The sequence below is a fragment of the Leptinotarsa decemlineata genome, unplaced genomic scaffold (genome assembly GCF_025532065.1).
Source record: "Leptinotarsa decemlineata unplaced genomic scaffold, Ldec_3_MD MMD2_tig00004839_RagTag_RagTag, whole genome shotgun sequence".
Taxonomy (NCBI): domain Eukaryota; kingdom Metazoa; phylum Arthropoda; class Insecta; order Coleoptera; family Chrysomelidae; genus Leptinotarsa; species Leptinotarsa decemlineata.
Genome location: NW_027412612.1, coordinates 507,255 through 525,288, shown reverse-complemented (window position 1 = coordinate 525,288; position 18,034 = coordinate 507,255). Strand labels below are relative to the sequence as shown.

Below are 18,034 nucleotides of genomic sequence, written 5' to 3'. Positions count from 1 at the left end.
TATATATATATATATATATATATATATATATATATATATATATATATATATATATATATAAATGATCTAGAAAGGTTAATGCAGTGTCAAGCTGCTGGAAAATAATTCCATGAAAATCAAAAAATGAATAGATAAGTATTCTTTCATTATTCCCATATTAATTTCAATTTAAGAGCCACCGGTATACAGCGCTGTTTAAGCCTATTGGGCATCGTCAGTAACGAGCAGGCGGACCTCGATTGAAGACAAAATGTGAAAAACCAAGAAAAGTACTTGATAGAAATAACTGGTTCCCGTTTGAAGACCTAGAATTCCCAGGCTACATCTAACATGACCACGTAGGCAGCTATAGCTACCTGCGTGACATTCGGGTCCAGGATATAATTACAAATAGAGATTTTATCGAGTGTGCATGATACAAATCAAAAATGAAATGACTCGTGGACACAACACTCCAAAAAAGGAAACAAACCGCGGACACTTGTTTCTGGTTATTGGCCTCATCAGCGCGGTGCAGCCAAGTGTAAAGATGGGCAACACTTGTTTGCCAAAATCAGGAAACAACACAAACGCACGGAGTCAACAACAGGAGCCAACCGCACATTTGTGGTTTCAGTTAGAAGACCTAAAATTCCCAGGCTACATCTAACATGACCACGTAGGCAGCTATAGCTACCTGCGTGACATCCAGGTCCAAGATATAATAACAAATAGAGATTGTATCTAATGTGCATGATACAAATCAAAAATGAAATAATTCGTGGACACAACACTCCAAAAAGGGGGGCAAACCGCGGACAAGTGTTTCTGGCTATTGGCCTCATCAGCGCGGTGCAGCCAAGTGTTGTTTCCTGATTTTGGCAAACAAGTGTTGCCCATCTTTACACTTGGCTGTACCGCGCTGATGAGGCCAATAGCCAGAAACACGTGTCCACGGTTTGCCCCCCTTTTTAGAGTGTTGTGTCCACGAATTATTTCATTTTTGATTTATATCATGCACACTCGATAAAATCTCTATTTGTGTATATATATATATATATATATATATATATATATATATATATATATATATATATATATATATATATATATATATATATATATTCGTGGGCCCGTTACCAAGTAACGAGCCCTCGAAGTTACTCAATGAAAAATGTTTTTCTTTGATAACTTTTCAAGTGAATATTCAAAATCATCCAAATTTTGTTAATTGACTAAACAAATGAATTCCTTCGATGAGCTTTCATGCAGGAGTCCGTTGTTTTGCTACAAAGTCAGGAACGGACTACCCCCGATGGTCCACACCCCAAAACTTTGAAATGACAGATATTTTTCAATATTTTTCAACAAATTAAGGTTACTTGGACAATTTTATGAATAAAAGTACTCGTGTGGAAAGTCGATCGGAGCAACGAGTCTTGATAAAAATGTAGTTTCACTCGACGACATCAAACCCGCTCGTCCACCATTATTTGAAATGAATAATTATCAAAGCAGAAATAATAATGATAACGTTAATTCAACAACATTTATCCTGAGATGTCTACCATTATTCGAAAATATTAGTTTTTAAGGAAAATGGAAATGATAGGTAAAATGTTCATAACGAATTTTTATAATGCAAACACGTTTAACTAACGAAACTCAAGAGCCTCAAGAGCAAACAGAAATGAAAAATCCGCTACAGAAACTGCTCGATATGACCACCTTCTCTCTCTATACATTTTCTTAGTCTGCGAAGACACCCTCTCTGTACTTGAAATAGCATTCCAGGGTCGTTTCGTATGGCTTCACAATGTAATGTTATTCTATTCAACAATGCATCTCTTGTGTGAATAGGTGTAGCGTAAACAAGGCTTTTTAGATGCCCCCACAGAAAGAAATCCAATGGATTTAAATCCGGAGACCGCGATGGCCATGAATATGGCCCACCTCTACCAATCCATCTATTGTGGAAAATATGGTTCAGATGGTCACGCACAATCAAACTAAAATGAGGAGGAGCGCCATCATGCATAAACCACATATCTCTTCGGGTATGCAATGGAACATGTTCCAAAAGTCCATTCAAATCGTTCTGAATGAACTCCAAATAACGTTCTCCATTCAATCGGTCCTGTAGAACGAATGGTCCTATAAGATGGTTTCCTATGATACCAGCCCAAACATTCACGTTGAATTTCCGTTGGTGTTTGGTTTGCAATATCCCATGGGGATTTTCTTCGGCCCATATATGGAGATTATGAGAGTTGATAACTCCATCTCTACTGAAACCTGCTTCATCAGTGAATAAAACTCGATTAATAAAAGTCATATCCTCTCTTTGCCTATCCATGAACCAATTGGCATATTCCAGTCGTGCTGGAAAATCTTGAGGTGTCATGGCATGTACCTTCTGGATGTGAAATGGGTGGAGCAGTTGTTCCTTAATTATTCTATGAATAGTGGACTTGGATGTATGGAACTGTTCTGATAGATTTCTGATGCTCATTGAAGGATCATCAGCGACGGCTTCCAAAATATTTTCCTCCAATACAACGGTACGTACAGTCCTAGGAGCGCCCTCACCACCTCGTTTTGGCAAAACTGTACCTACAATAATATCGAAATAAAACAACGTGCTCAAATTAATTATCAATTATTACATACCTGTCTCCCTCAAGCTGCGATCGACACGCTCGAATGTTTCTCTTGACGGTACCGTTCGATTGGGAAAATGCTCGGAATACAGACGACAAGCTTCTGCAGCATTACAAAATGCTCGTCCATAAAATACATGCATATCTGCATATTCATTGAATGTAAACTGTTCGGCCATATCAAAAAAATTCAAAATATCCTATAGAATATTGACAATACAATGATAGTCATATGACAACGCACCACTCAACAAAACAAAATCGCATTCCAGTTTCTCATTTTTCATCAAAACTTTCTAAAAGGTTTTTTTGTCAACATCTGTGAAAGAAATGGAACATAATTATTCCCTGGATATTTTTCACCTGATCATGTGCAGCCGTTTTTGTAGTTCATTCGTTTGCTTTTTATTAGTATAGTAAATATTTTTTCCGATGTGCGTTTTTTCAGCTAAATTTAGATTCGTGTTAAAGAATTTCTCCCATAAAATTATAATTATCAGTGAAACTCCTCAACAGTTTAGCTGTGAAGAAGAATTTGAAACATTCGAATGTTGAGTTTCATGAGATTCAGATAACTGATCAACACGAAACGTGATTATTCCACACGTATTATGTACATACAAAATATGGAATGAATTCGATATTTCATAGTAGAGTAGCTTGTTAGTTTAAAAACACCACGAATCTACAGAACTTGATATTTCTTTTGAAAAAATATCTGCTATCACAATTGTGACTTAAACTTCCATTTAGGTACTGTACTTTTTGTTTACGACTTCATTTTAACATACTTTGTATTATTCCTGTTATAAATGTTGTTGAATAAACGTTATCATTATTATTTCTGCTTTGATAATTATTCATTTCAAATAATGGTGGACGAGCGGGTTTGATGTCGTCGAGTAGAACTACATTTTTATCAAGACTCGTTGCTCCGATCGACTTTCCACACGAGTACTTTTATTCATAAAATTGTCCAAGTAACCTTATTTTGTTGAAAAATATTGAAAAATATCTGTCATTTCAAAGTTTTGGGGTGTGGACCATCGGGGGTAGTCCGTTCCTGACTTTGTAGCAAACCAACTGACTCCTGCATGAAAGCTCACGACGGAATTCATTTGTGTTCAGTCAATTACCAAAATTTGGATGATTTTGAATATTCACTTGAAAAGTTATCAAAGAAAAACATTTTTCATTTTGTAACTTCGAGGGCCCGTAACTTGGTTACGAAGACTTTTAGGAAAAAAAGTTATATGAAGTACTGGTGATATTTTGACCACATCTATACATTCCCGAGAGGGAGGAAGTCCAGGGACACCCTGTATATATATATATATATATATATATATATATATATATATATATATATATATATATATATATATATATATGTATATATATATATATATATATATATATATATATATATATGTATATATACATATATGTATATATATATATATATATATATATATATATATATATATATATATATATATATATATATATACAGGGTGTTTCAGAATTCGACGGACAAACTTATACCACGTCATTCCTCTTGCAAAATGATGAAAAATGAGGTAGGACATGTGTGTCCGGAAATGAGCCGTTTCAGAAATACAGGGCGTTAAAGTTGCAAAATGAAAAGACCCTTTTCGTCGTAGCTCCCGTACTAAAAGGAATAAATTAATGAAACTCAGCAAATCGATTACGAGCTAGAATGTGCTTCCTCCAGTGGTATGTTTGCTTCAGTATCAGTAGCCAGTGGCGTTCCAGCGGGGTAATAGCTTATATTTCCCCCCTTATTTTTTACGCCACTGACTTTATATCCACAACCGTCTTTTTTTTGAATTCCTTGATCAATTTTACGTAAAAACCAAATAAACATTCACTATGAAAAAACCAGAAGTTTTCGAGAAAAATTGAGTTGAACTGATGTGCATTCTCATATGGGAATATTAATAATCGAGTAAAATAATCGAAATTCCAAAACCGAAATTATTTGAACTCTTTCATCATTCTACCATTCATTGTGTGCTTGAAAAATTATTCACTTCGGCAACATATTGCGGATTTTCTACCATTGTACCAACTTTTTTTGCAGATATGTTGTGAGCCCGCAGACCTACTGTTGTGAGCCCGCAGATCTTTGATCCACCTAAGCAATGAGGATTACTTTATTCATTGACAACAATAAATTTGTTAGGGGGCTGTGGAAATGAAATGAGATTCGTATGACACTTCCAACTTAACGTAGCTGTCAGAAAGTGTTTGATTGTGTATTTCGTATAATAAAAATGAAGTCAGGAACGGACTACCCCCGATGGTCCACACCCCAAAACTTTGAAATGACAGATATTTTTCGATATTTTTCAACAAATTAATGTTACTTGGACAATTTTATGAATAAAAGTACTCGTGTGGAAAGTCGATCGGAGCAACGAGTCTTGATAAAAATGTAGTTTCACTCGACGACATCAAACCCGCTCGTCCACCATTATTTGAAATGAATAATTATCAAAGCAGAAATAATAATGATAACGTTAATTCAACAACATTTATCCTGAGATGTCTACCATTATTCGAAAATATTAGTTTTTAAGGAAAATGGAAATGATAGGTAAAATGTTCATAACGAATTTTTATAATGCAAACACGTTTAACTAACGAAACTCAAGAGCCTCAAGAGCAAACAGAAATGAAAAATCCGCTACAGAAACTGCTCGATATGACCACCTTCTCTCTCTATACATTTTCTTAGTCTGCGAAGACACCCTCTCTGTACTTGAAATAGCGGGCTCACTGTTGTGAGCCCGCAGATCTCTGATCCACCTAAGCAATGAGGATTACTTTATTCATTGACAACAATAAATTTGTTAGGGGGCTGTGGAAATGAAATGAGATTCGTATGACACTTCCAAGTTAACGTAGCTGTCAGAAAGTGTTTGATTGTGTATTTCGTATAATAAAAATGAATTTTACATTCGAAGAGTTAGCGGACATGCACCTTATTTATGGAAAATCGGGACGAAATGGAAGGTTGGCACAAAGAATGTATCGTGAAAATTTTCCTGGAAGAAATAGAATTCCTAATTGGAAAACGTTCGAAAACGTGGACAGAAGACTCAGGGAAACAGGAAGTTTTTTAATTACCAGAAGGAATGCAGGTATACAGAGAACTGTAAGAAATTATATCACAGAAGAGGAGATATTGAACTATGCTGCTGAACATCCGTCTGAAAGTAGTAGTTCTATAGCTAGAGTGCTGCATGTGTCTTCATCATCTGTTTGGAGGACTTTGCATGAACAGCAGTTATACCCATATCGACTGAGAAAAGTTCAGGCACTGAAACCAGAGGACTATCCAGATCGAATTGAATTTTCTCGATGGTTTTTAAGTATGCGGAGAAATAATCCGGAATTTATCAAGCAAGTGTTATACACTGATGAGGCAAAATTCACAAGGGAAGGTATTTTCAATTCTCGCAATAGCCATATTTGGGTCGAGGAAAATCCTTTTGCTATTCATCCTCATGGCCATCAAACAAAATTTTCATTGAATGTTTGGGCAGGAATAGTAGAAAACCGTTTAGTTGGTCCTTATCTTTTACCAGATAATTTGAATGGGGACAATTATAGCACTTTCTTGGGAGAAGTATTGCCTGAATTGTTAGAAGATGTTCCTCTGAATATCCGGAATGGAATGTGGTTTCAGCACGACGGTGCTTCTGTTCATTTTTCGTTAGCTGCTAGAGAGTACCTAAATCGGAAATTCGGTGACAATTGGATTGGTCGAGGTGGACCCCACAAATGGCCTGCCAGATCACCAGATTTGAATCCTGTTGACTATTTTCTTTGGGGTCATATGAAGTCACTGGTTTATGAAACAGAACCAAAAAGCCAAGAAGAATTAGTCGCCCGCATTCAAGCTGCATCGATAACGATTGCCGAAAATTTAGAATCATTTGAAAAAGTGCGATTTTCTATGTTGCGCCGTTGCAGATCGTGTATAAGTGTTGACGGAAAAAAATTCGAACAATTACCCTATTGATTATTCATCAGATGTTCTCATTATTATTCAAAAGCACATTTGAATTATCAATGTAAATTTCAAAAAGAAATTCGTGTTTATGACTCACTGTTCTAGAATTTCAACAGTATTGTTTCTTATCACATTATCTAAAATATGTGTAGAGAAGGTATATTTTCAACATATTTCTACTCAAAGATGAATTATGAGTACCGACATCCAACTAAGAGTTATGTAATTAGCTGTAAATAGACAACTTCCATTTCTTCATTTATTTAAAAAACTTCATTTACTGACTAGAGTTAGCGAAGATCTTATCAGATGGTTATTCAAATAAATTGACTTCTTCCAAATACATTTCTTTTTTTCAGGCGTATAATTAGAGTCTACTGGTAAAATTTTGTTTTTCGGCTTCATCTGTGAAAATTTGAAAACACTGTATACTTTGAGAATGTTTTTCATTTTCTTATTAATGAATATTCTTCAAGATATTTACGATTCTACAAAGAGAAGTGTGATTTCACGAATGGGAAAGACAGGATAATTGTGAACAAAAAATAATTTTTCCAAAATCCAGAATAATGGTGTTATTTTAGGATTATTGGAGCCTAACTCAGTCGAGATTCCGAATGATCGCAAATTTTATTTGGGGTCACTTTTTTTCAGATCACAAAGTCACTCGAAGATCTGAGAACAATGAAAACATTTCAACAATGAAATCTATCGACAAGCACGAAAATAAGCCTAAAGAGTTATGATTTGTCATTACAATATGCTAAACATAACAAAAATTGGTACGATGATAGAAAACCCACAATAATTACCATCACTTGCAAGCGCTAAATTAATGGTAAAATCATAAAAGAGTTCAAATAATTTTGGTTTTGGAATTTCGATTATTTTAATCGATTATTCCCATATAAGAATGCACGTATCAGTTCAACTCAATTTTTCTCGAAAACTACTGGTTTTTTCATAGTGAATGTTTTTTTGGTTTTTACGTAAAATTGATCAAGGAATTCAAAAAAAAGACGGTTGTGGATATAAAGTCAGTGGCGTAAAAAATAAGAGGGGAAATATAAGCTATTACCCCGCTGGAACGCCACTGGCTACTGATATTGAAGCAAACATACCACTGGAGGAAGCACATTCTAGCTCGTAATCGATTTGCTGAGTTTCATTAATTTATTCCTTTTAGTCCGGGAGCTACGACGAAAAGGGTCTTTTTATTTTGCAACTTCAACGCCCTGTATTTCTGAAACGACTCATTTCCGGACACACATGTCCTACCTCATTTTTCATCATTTTGCAAGAGGAATGACGTGGTATAAGTTTGTCCGTCGAATTCTGAAACACCCTGTATATATATATATATATATATATATATATATATATATATATATATATATATATATATATATATATACTAGTATTTTTCGTTCGTTATTCTTTTTAGATTATTAAAAAATATATATATTTCCAACTTTTCAGTTCGATGTTCTTTAAAAGCGTATTTTTCAGTTTTTGAAACTATATTTATTTACTTGTATTTTATTTCACTGTATTTTCTTCTCAGGGTATTTTTTGCTTGCCTAATATAATTGTTATTTTCATTTATTCTTTTTAATTTTTATTTGTATTGGTTCATTCGGTGATTTCAAATCATTTTATTTAATATTAGACATTGGAAGTTCGAACTAAAGAAATTCATCATGAAACATTGTCTATCACCTTCAAATATTTCTAATATTTGTTCACTACTAAGTCAGTTTTCAGTCCTGCGTTTCATCTAGTACACAATATAGGTGCAGAAATGGACGTTTTTTGGATACCGTTTCATAATAACGTTACTTCCTCACTGATACCGTCTAATGGACTAAAAATAGAAATGAACTTACGTAATCGAATCGGAATCATTTGCAAGATAGATACACTTTTTCTTCTAAACAAGAAGGAAGTGAAATCGTGACGAAACTATGATTTGCACTCAGTCAAGTTTTGAGTTCATTCGAGACCGGTGAAATTTATTCGACTAACGGGATAATCTCGAATACCTATAATCGGCATTTTTTTTATTCAGTTTTATTTTTCTGTTCTGCAGTCGTATGCAATATTTTGTTCGGTAGTGTTTAGTTTAGCGAAGCTACCTTCAGTTCATTTGAGATTAGTGAGTAGATCGAATGCCTGTTCCGATACCTACCGTAAACTTAATGTCTACGAACTATTCATGTCAGATTAGTTTATGAATGGAGTACTTGTCTAGTAGATTATTCACAGAGGTCAATATATAATCGCTTTGTTGTGAACAAAGTTATTTTCTTATTATCATTAGCATTGAATCTGAATGTCTAACAATACTCCCATATAGATAATGTTACTGTATACTAATGGAGGTAAGTATGCCTTTTTTCTGATAATCGCTTATAATTCCAGCGTCTGGAAGTTGAAGGACATTAAAATGACTTTGTTTTTATGTTATTCGGCATGCATATTTTTTGGGTCAACGATGCTCTGTTATGACATTCACATAAAACACCGTAGTCTCTGGAGGAGAGTAGGGGGTGAAAAAAAATAATCAAAACCTAAAGAAATGTTCTTGAACTATAGAAAGAATTGGACCATATTGTTTTGGGAGAATTGTCTGATAAATGTGAAATTTAAATTTTTTTTCATCTCCGACACAAGAAGTATTTCAGAAGAAAAAGAGATAAGATACAAATTTGATTAGAACTGGCCGATACTTGATGAAAATCCATTTCAAAACTAATTAATACAGTTTATTTTATGAGCTTCAGTAAGCATAAACTTAATGAAAATAGCTTTTTCAACAGCTTTCTCAAGCATAAACGTTATGCTTGAGAAAACTATTGTATAGCGAGACACGTGTCGCGGTTTTTGCAAAACCCTTTATAATGAAAATCATACAGTAAACTGTATTAAATAGTTTTGATACAAATTTATTACATATAAGATAGAAACAGTGTTAGGACATCGGAAATGTATTTAAACTTGTATCCGACAACCACATCGAACTGTTCAAGTTATCAAAATCTCACCGCGTTTGGTTCATTTGAAAAGCCGAGGAAAAAATACGGAGACAGAATGGACCAGGAAACTAAAGAAAATTTGATAAATGAGGTATGTATGAGGTAAGGTAGACATTGTGTCCTTTTTAATGAAAATAGAACTTTGAACAAATAACAATAATTAGCTAAAATGTAAAGACAAAAGTAAATCACAGCAAATGCTCAAAATACTGGCCTTGTTTATGATGAAACAACTGTAGTCTTCTTCGAATATTATTTACTGCACGATTAATTTTCCTCCTCCTCAATCTTCCGAACTCTCTAACAATGCTGTGTTGAAGGTCCTCAATATTTTGATATTCCCTCTGACCGTAAACTCTATTTTTCAGTGTACCCCACAAGAATGTATCCATACCACTTAAGTCAAGAGACCTTGCTGGCCACCTCAACGGCCCATTATTTCCTAAACATTTATCACCAAACCTGTCAGTCAGGTAATTAGGTACTCGTCTGGTAGTGTACGGTGGAGCACAATCATGTTGAAACCAGATGTTTTTATAGTGAGCCAAAGGTATATCATTCAAATAGTCTTCAAAAATCTACATTAAAAACTGGTGATATGTTTCTCCATTCACAATTCCGTCAAATAAATGAGGACCCAAAATTCAATTTTGTAAATTCCTGCCCACACGTTATTACTAAATCGCACATGAGGTCAAATTTCTCGGAACTGCCTGGGGTTGTTTATGCTACAAATATGTTCATTATTTTGTTTGAATATCCCACAATTCGTGAAAGTGCTTTCATCTGTCCAAATTACATTTTCCAGGAAAACAGAAAAATCAGGTCTTCTTATTAGCCAATTACAAAATTCTAATCGCCTTTCGTGATCACCTGGATGCAATTTTTGAGATATGTGTATTTTGTAACATTTTAAACAGCTTTTTTTTTTGAGATGTCTCCAAGCACTTGTATGACAAATATTCATTTCGGAGGAAATTTGACGTGTAGATTTCCCCGGGTTCATATTTATCTGTTATTTCATTGAAAAGGACACATTGTCTAAGTTATCCCATACATACCTCATTTATCAAAGTTTTTTTTTCCTTGTCCATTCTATCTCCGTATTCTTTCCTCGGCTTTTCAAATGAACCATACTCGGTGAGATTTTGATCCAATAACTTAATATAGTTCGATGTGATTGTCGTCTTTCGGTCTACAAGTTTAAATACATTTCCGATGCCCTAACACTGTTTCTATCGTATTTATAATTAATTTGTATCATATCTCTTTTTTATTCATTCTTGAAAGCCATTTTTCGCCAAAAATTCAATTACTTGTACAATAACAAAATGCCATTGAGTGTAATAAATTGAAAGTCAAATTTAGAAAAATCTAAGTCAAAGCCTATTATTGAAAATGTAAAATCTGGTTCTATAGAAAACAGAAAGCATCCAATATAGCGCCCATAAGAAAAATAAAGTTGATGATGGTGAATGGAAGATGCAACGTCGGGTAGCAAATCTGAAAACACCATTATGTAGCAGGAAAAAAGAGGCAATATGGAAATCCAATTTATTTTTGAATCCTTCGAAAAATAAAGCCAGAAAAAAACATTTTCCCAAATTTCTGTTTTTTTTTTCGTATATCTCCGGACATACTTGAAATTTTAGAACTTTCTCAACGGCATATTGTTATTCAGGTAAATGCGCAACTTTGCCCCTATTTAACCATCTTCGTGTTTCTCATAGTTTTTGAGATCCCAATTGTGAGGATCCGCGAGTATTCCGTGAACAATAATATTGTCATCAAATAACCGGAGGAGCCTACTTATTATCCCTGAAATGATTAGTCGCCCACCAAGATCGACCTAATACTGAACAAGAACTACCGGGATCTGGGCGAGTTGATCACTGTGGACGAACTGAGCTCCAACCCTGTCCGGTAATCTTTAGTCTCAACAGGGCAAGACCAAACACCAAAAACTGTCAAATATGACTACAAGAACACGGAGTTCAGGGCGTCCATGAATGAACACACTGTTATCAAAAACAATATCACTAAGAAAGATATGATATTTTTGAGATATGTGATCAATTCGTTCAAAATATCCGACGTTCCAGAGACGTCTTTATGAGGAAGGTTGTGGTGGAAGGTGATCGAGACATCTTTCCGCTTGAGCTCATTGAGCAAAAGTATCGCATGCGCAAGGATTGGCAGAGAACGCGTGACCCTCGTAGCAAGGATCAAATGTGAAGACTTGCTGCGGAGGTTGACGAGCACATTAGAGAGTTTACCAACATGAAGTGGAAGGGAAAACTCGAAAGCTCCAACGTGCACGGCCACCCTTTGTGTAGAATGGCAGAAAAACAGGGTAACCAGTTTTCGGCCATCCCGATCAGAGAGAACGGTGACGTACATGCGGTGACGGACCACCAGAAGGCCCAGTTGTTCAGTGAATACTTCTCCAGTGTCTACTATATGAACCTCTGTGATGAACACAGAGCTACCACTGAAGCTGCTAACATCATCAAAAGCAGACCGGCCCCCATAGTACCGAAGCCAACATTTTTGAAGTGGATCACAGATGTTGAAGAGGTGGTCGCAACCATAAAGCGCTTGTGGAAAAACAAAGCCTCAGCCGTTTGATGGATTGAGGCAGTTCCACTGCGCAATCTGCTGCGAAAGGGTGTTGTACAACTAATACATATAAATAACGCTATTATCCAGATTATTGTCTGAAGCATGCGGAAGTAGTGCCCATACATATGTCTGAAAAATGTGAAACTCTTATGGATAGCTATCGCCTGATATCGCTGCTCAGTGCGGAGCGGATGTCATTGATAAGATTCTCTTGAATAGAATTCTTCGCCTGGAAGATAAAATGAAGCTCATTCCTGAGTAGCAATTCGGGTTCCGACGAGGTCGAAATACGACTCCACAACTAATCCTGGTTGTTCACGGGGTGGAGGAATCTTTCAAGCAGGTGAAGAACACTTATAGTCCTGCTGAATATCCAAAAAGTTTTTGACAAAGTTTGGATGGAAGGGTTTGTCGCCAATATGTGATTGGCGACATGTAGGATTCTCGAATCCTACATGAGCAACCGAACTTTTGTGTGAGAGTGAACCAAACCACATATATGAATTATCAGAACAAGTGTTCTGTAGGGGTTCTGTTTGTCATCGCACTTATACTGCCTGTATCATGTGACGTCCCGCTGACGAGGAACGTCACATGATAGCTTGGAAGCTACCATAATCAGCCCCGTTCACAAATGCTGGTATATAATTCATTGGATATCTTCCGTGAGCGGCGCGAATGCGATCGCGCTCAGTTAATGATACAGCTGGATGGAATAATTCACGAAATTGCTTAGCAGATCCTCCTTGCTGTTATATGAACGAGAGGTGTCTGCAAGACTTCTTCTCTAAAAGGTAACTTGTATAAATGTATCTCAGATATAATTCCGTTCCCACCGTGGTATTATCCGGGGAAGTAATCGTTTTCTGGGGGTACTTACCAGTTACTACAATGTAGAATTTTATTTCGAATTATGTATTTTCTTAATACTTGTGATGCACTATTTGGAACCTTTGGTGTAGTAATAAATATTACTGGAGTTTTTTCCTAACACCAAACCGTTATTTCAACACCTCGACACGTGTTTCGATCACCAAGTGGTCATCTCCAAGTGAAAGTTTTTCGATTTTGTCTGACTTGAAAAAAATGTTCGTATATCAATTATATAACTAAACAGAAATTTTTAGGAGACTTCCAAAATAAAAAAGTGGTTTTGTTTCGCTGCAAAAAAACTGTCCGAAAATAATAGTGATTGGGGTCAAACAGAAAATGATGTGGATGATCATTGAATTGTACAATCATTAAAAAAAAACTTAATCCTAATAATATGATTAAACAAAAATTTAATAAAAAATCAAAATCGAAGCTGTTTCTGAAGACTTCCGAAGATTGCCTGATTTACACATTCATCGAAAGATGGTTGTATGTGCTGAGGAAAAAAATAATTAATAAATAAAAATGAATAATAATTAATAAATAAAAATTAATAATAATTAATAAATAAATAAACCAATGAGCACTTTTCGTGAGTCAATTAGAAGTACATTACAATTCAATTGAAATGTGGATTTATTATACGTTGTTTTTTTTTAAATTCATGTTGAATTGTGGGGAATTCAAATTATTTCATGAAAACCTACATACCAAATGCTTTTAAATCGTATCGATCTCGTTATCAGAACCAGTGTAGAATATTAAAGGAATACACCTGTTTGTGCTAAAATTGGTTGTTCCATATATAATGATAGTGTAATGTTTTTTCACGAACTAGGTACCTCATAAAGAAACTTCATTCATGATAGGAGTATGCAGTTCTGTAGATAATTAGTGAAATGCACATTTCAAATATGAATTTGTTCTGTTGAACCTCAGAGAGTTCAAAAAAGTTTGCAGACTATGGGAAGCCTGGAGAGTCTACTGTGAAGCAGTCGAAGACTTCCCACTAGCTTCTAGGCTACAGAAGGCACTCTCAAATGACCACCATAGAAGTATCGGCATTCTGAGTAGCGAAAATGGCGACAAAGCCGCCAACCTCCAAGAGAGTGCTGAAATTCTTATGGAATATTCTGTTCCTGGAACGACGAACTGGACGGAAGTACCAATAACACCCTCACAATAAGACTGGCAATCTGCTAGTGCAGCAATTGACGAGGACAAAATGAGCCATATCGGGCTTTTCCCCATCGAAGTCACCAGGACCTGACGGTATAAGACTAGCCCTACTTCGAAGGGGACTGGATATTATTATGCCGCACCTGGTTGGAATATTCAGAGCTCCTCTAGCTCTGAGGTATATTCCCAGTAAGTGGAGGGAAGTACGAGTAGTATTTATATCCAAATCAAGTAGGATGGACTACACCTTACCAAGACCATTCCGACCAATTAGTCTCACATCGTTCTTCTTGAAAACTATGGAGAAGCTATATGAGTGGTACATAAGATATGAAGTACTAGTTCACAGCCCATTTCATCCAAATCAGCATGTGTATACTCCGGGAAGGTCTACTGATTCTGCCCTTCTCCATGTGGTTGGCAGAATCGAGACATCATTGGACAACAAAGAATCCACCCTAGGTATATTCATAAATATCGAGAAAGTGTTTGATAAAACAACCTTTCCAACAATTACCCAGCAACTACACTCCAGGAATGTACCCCTGGTAGTAGGAGAATGGATACTCAAGATGCTCTCTAGTAGAACAATGAGTATCAATGTAGAAGACATCACAGTGAGAGGACTGGTCATGAGGGGATGTCCATAGGGAGGGGTCTTATCACCCCTTCTCTGGAACATAGTTCTGGATACCCTGATTAATCACCTCAACAATAATGGATTCTACACAATTGCATATGCAAATGACATAGTTATCTTGCAGACCGGCAAATTTGTGAACACACTGTGCGATAGAGCGCAGGATGGGCTCAAATTATTAGAAACATGGTGTAAGCAACACTCACTGTCGATCAATCCCAAGAAGACTGAGATGGTCCTTTTCACCAGGAAAAGAAGTTTAGCGGGCTTAAAACCTCCCGAAATCTTCAAAAGCAAACTAAACTTCTCTGGAGAGGTGAAATACCTTGCTACTATCCAGGAAGCTAACATGGAACTCTCACCTACAGAGTAGAGCAAAAATAGCATATGGGGCTTATGAGCAATGTCGGACAGTGGGACGCGCATGGGGTCTTTCACCCCTTGTGAGGTGAATAATAAGACACTGCAATAATAAGACATATGTTAACGTACGGATCCATTGCATGGGGACCGAAAGTCCCCACGCAATGGCTCCGTACGTTATGGCTCACATCGTTCTTCTTGTCCCCATGCAATGGGGACATCCAAAAATTATATCAAATACAGCGACAGGTTTGTTTAAACATCACAGGAGCCATGAGAACAACACCAACTGCGGCAATGGAAATAATTACTGGTCTGACCTCTCTGGACCTGTACGTTAAGAAGGTTGCGTTTATGGCCATGGTACGATTGCGCACGGCTGGTGTAAACCTCGAAATAGGAATGGGTCAATTGAGGCTGGGCCTATGGCGAGAAGCGTTTACTGCGCAACCTCTGCTGCAGACAACCAGTGATGCAATTTAACCCAGGTTTGTGTTTAATAAACCCTACAAAATACAAATTAAACAGAACACAGAGTCACATGCTACAAATGCAATACGCATATATACAGACGGCTCAAAAACCAAAGAAGGCTTGTGATGTGGAGTGTACTCCAGATCGCTAAACCTAAGGATTGAGTTGGGAATGGGAAAAAATACCAGCGTGGTCCAAACAGAACTGGCTGGTATCTCAATCGCCACAAAAGAAATAACTAGGAGGGTAATTTAAAGAGATGGGATGGAATCAAAGAATGCAATATCTGGCGATGACCAGGACAAATTTACGTTTAACAGTAGGATTTCTGACTAGCCACTGTTAACCAAGGAAACGCCTCCATAATATGGGGCTAGTGGACACACCTCTATGCAGGATGTGTGAACAGGAAGATGAGACTGTCAGGCATGTCCTATGCGAGTGACCGGAGTTATCGTCAATAAGAGAGTGTGTGCTCAGCGAGTCTTGGCCTACACCTGCCGATATAAAGGAGATGTCTCCCAGTAACCTGTCTACTTTCCTGGAAAGGACAGGATGGACGATGACCTAGGAGGATAACTCCTCGGAAGGATGTACAATGGGTCACATGTGGCCTAAGTGCTGTGGAATTACACTCAGCCTCCCTACTCTACAGATACAGATTGTTCTGTTAGAGTACTTGATAAAGCTCGACTTAAAGAGGAAAAATTAACATGCCCGCAAAAAATGGAAAACCCCCTTGTATATCATCATTTTTTCTAGATTATAATTAAAAATCTTTTCTTATCCGTTGGAGAATTTTCGACCGAACAGGCTCTACTTTTTTTTCAATTTGATCCGGTGTTTTTTCCGGGAAGTGTTGCATCAATGCAATTTATATTTTCATCAGTGTTAAAATCATTTTAATATTGAAATTGGCCTTAGTGAAATAAAATTTACCCCAAATCACTTATCCATGAAATGTCGTTCATTTACTCTGAATGTGGTGAGTCAGTTTTAGATGCCACAGGTAGAGTTGTAGGATTTACGCATTCGACCACTACGAAGTTTGGAATTTATATACAATAGTTATATAGAATAGCGTTTTTATACAGTATGAACAGGGAGTAACAATTCACTGTGAGATTTTCATTGAATAGTGTTTTTACTATATAAATTTTATATAACACCAATAATTTAACAGTCAATTTTCGATAGGTTATGTTATATTCGGTAGTATTAGAATAAAAGAATTTCAAGAATGCATACATACCAATACATCAAAAAAACAACATAGTCGTCTCAAGCAAGTGGCACTGCAAATCATCCACAAAGTCACTGAGATATTTCTACCCGCTATGCCCCTTGCGGACGACGCTTTTGATCATATTGCATTAAAGATATTATTAATAGGCGTCGGACTGGGCTATTAATATAAATTTCAAAATGATTATATTCTGTATGATGCGAAGATAATTGAAATATTGTAAAAACCATTTGTATTTGAAATAGTCTTTTTTTAGGATTATTATCTTCTACAAATCTATAAGATAATCAGTATATCAAATTTATAAATAAATACAAATGTGGAAAGTGCAAAAATTAGTGCATTCGATAAATTAGCTTTTTGAATTTTCAAATACTATACATTTTCTTTATCCAACCTATTTGAATCAAAACATTATAATTTGTCTTTTGATGCAAATCAATTTAATATTATCATTATTGACACTGAAAATATCAAATTGATCCTAGGTTTAATAATGAAGGTGGATAGAGTCTTCGAAACGTCACCAGATAAGTATACAAATAGAATAGGTTTTCACGGTTAGACATTTGAATATCTAAATTTCGGGTTCAACCGCACTCAAAGTTTTGCCTTGTTCGGCGTTTTGGCTTGAAGTCATTTTCAAGAAGCAGAAAAATATGGCTGTACTGAGAGACATACTTCAGGGTTTTGATGTTCTAGTTTTGCCAAACCTTCGAGACGGTATGAACCTTATTGACTCACGTTTCATCCAAATAAAAAATAGATTTACTCAGTGTTCTGGCTTTCTTTATTTCTCTTAAATAGTTTCTTCGTCATTCCACAATCTTTGATTTTTTACATTAACATGCTTGTTTATCTTGTTTTCCATAAGTGAAGTTCAGCTATTGTAATATCTTCCATAATCTAGTTCTTCTTATA

At 36.0% G+C, this 18,034-nt stretch overlaps 1 protein-coding gene across 2 annotated transcripts in view; it reads left to right on the top strand.

Moving 5' to 3' along the window:
• LOC111512544 (protein fem-1 homolog CG6966) overlaps positions 1-18,034 on the top strand; it is a 452,752-nt gene that overhangs the window by 79,448 nt on the left and 355,270 nt on the right. The window contains exon 1 of one of the 2 annotated variants that reach the window (XM_074179257.1): positions 8,698-8,836. The exons of the other annotated variant lie outside the window; for it this stretch is intronic. The gene's annotated coding sequence lies outside the window, so the exon portion shown is untranslated. Of the gene's footprint in view, positions 1-8,697; positions 8,837-18,034 lie in introns of those variants that run through there. 2 annotated transcript variants of the gene reach the window in all.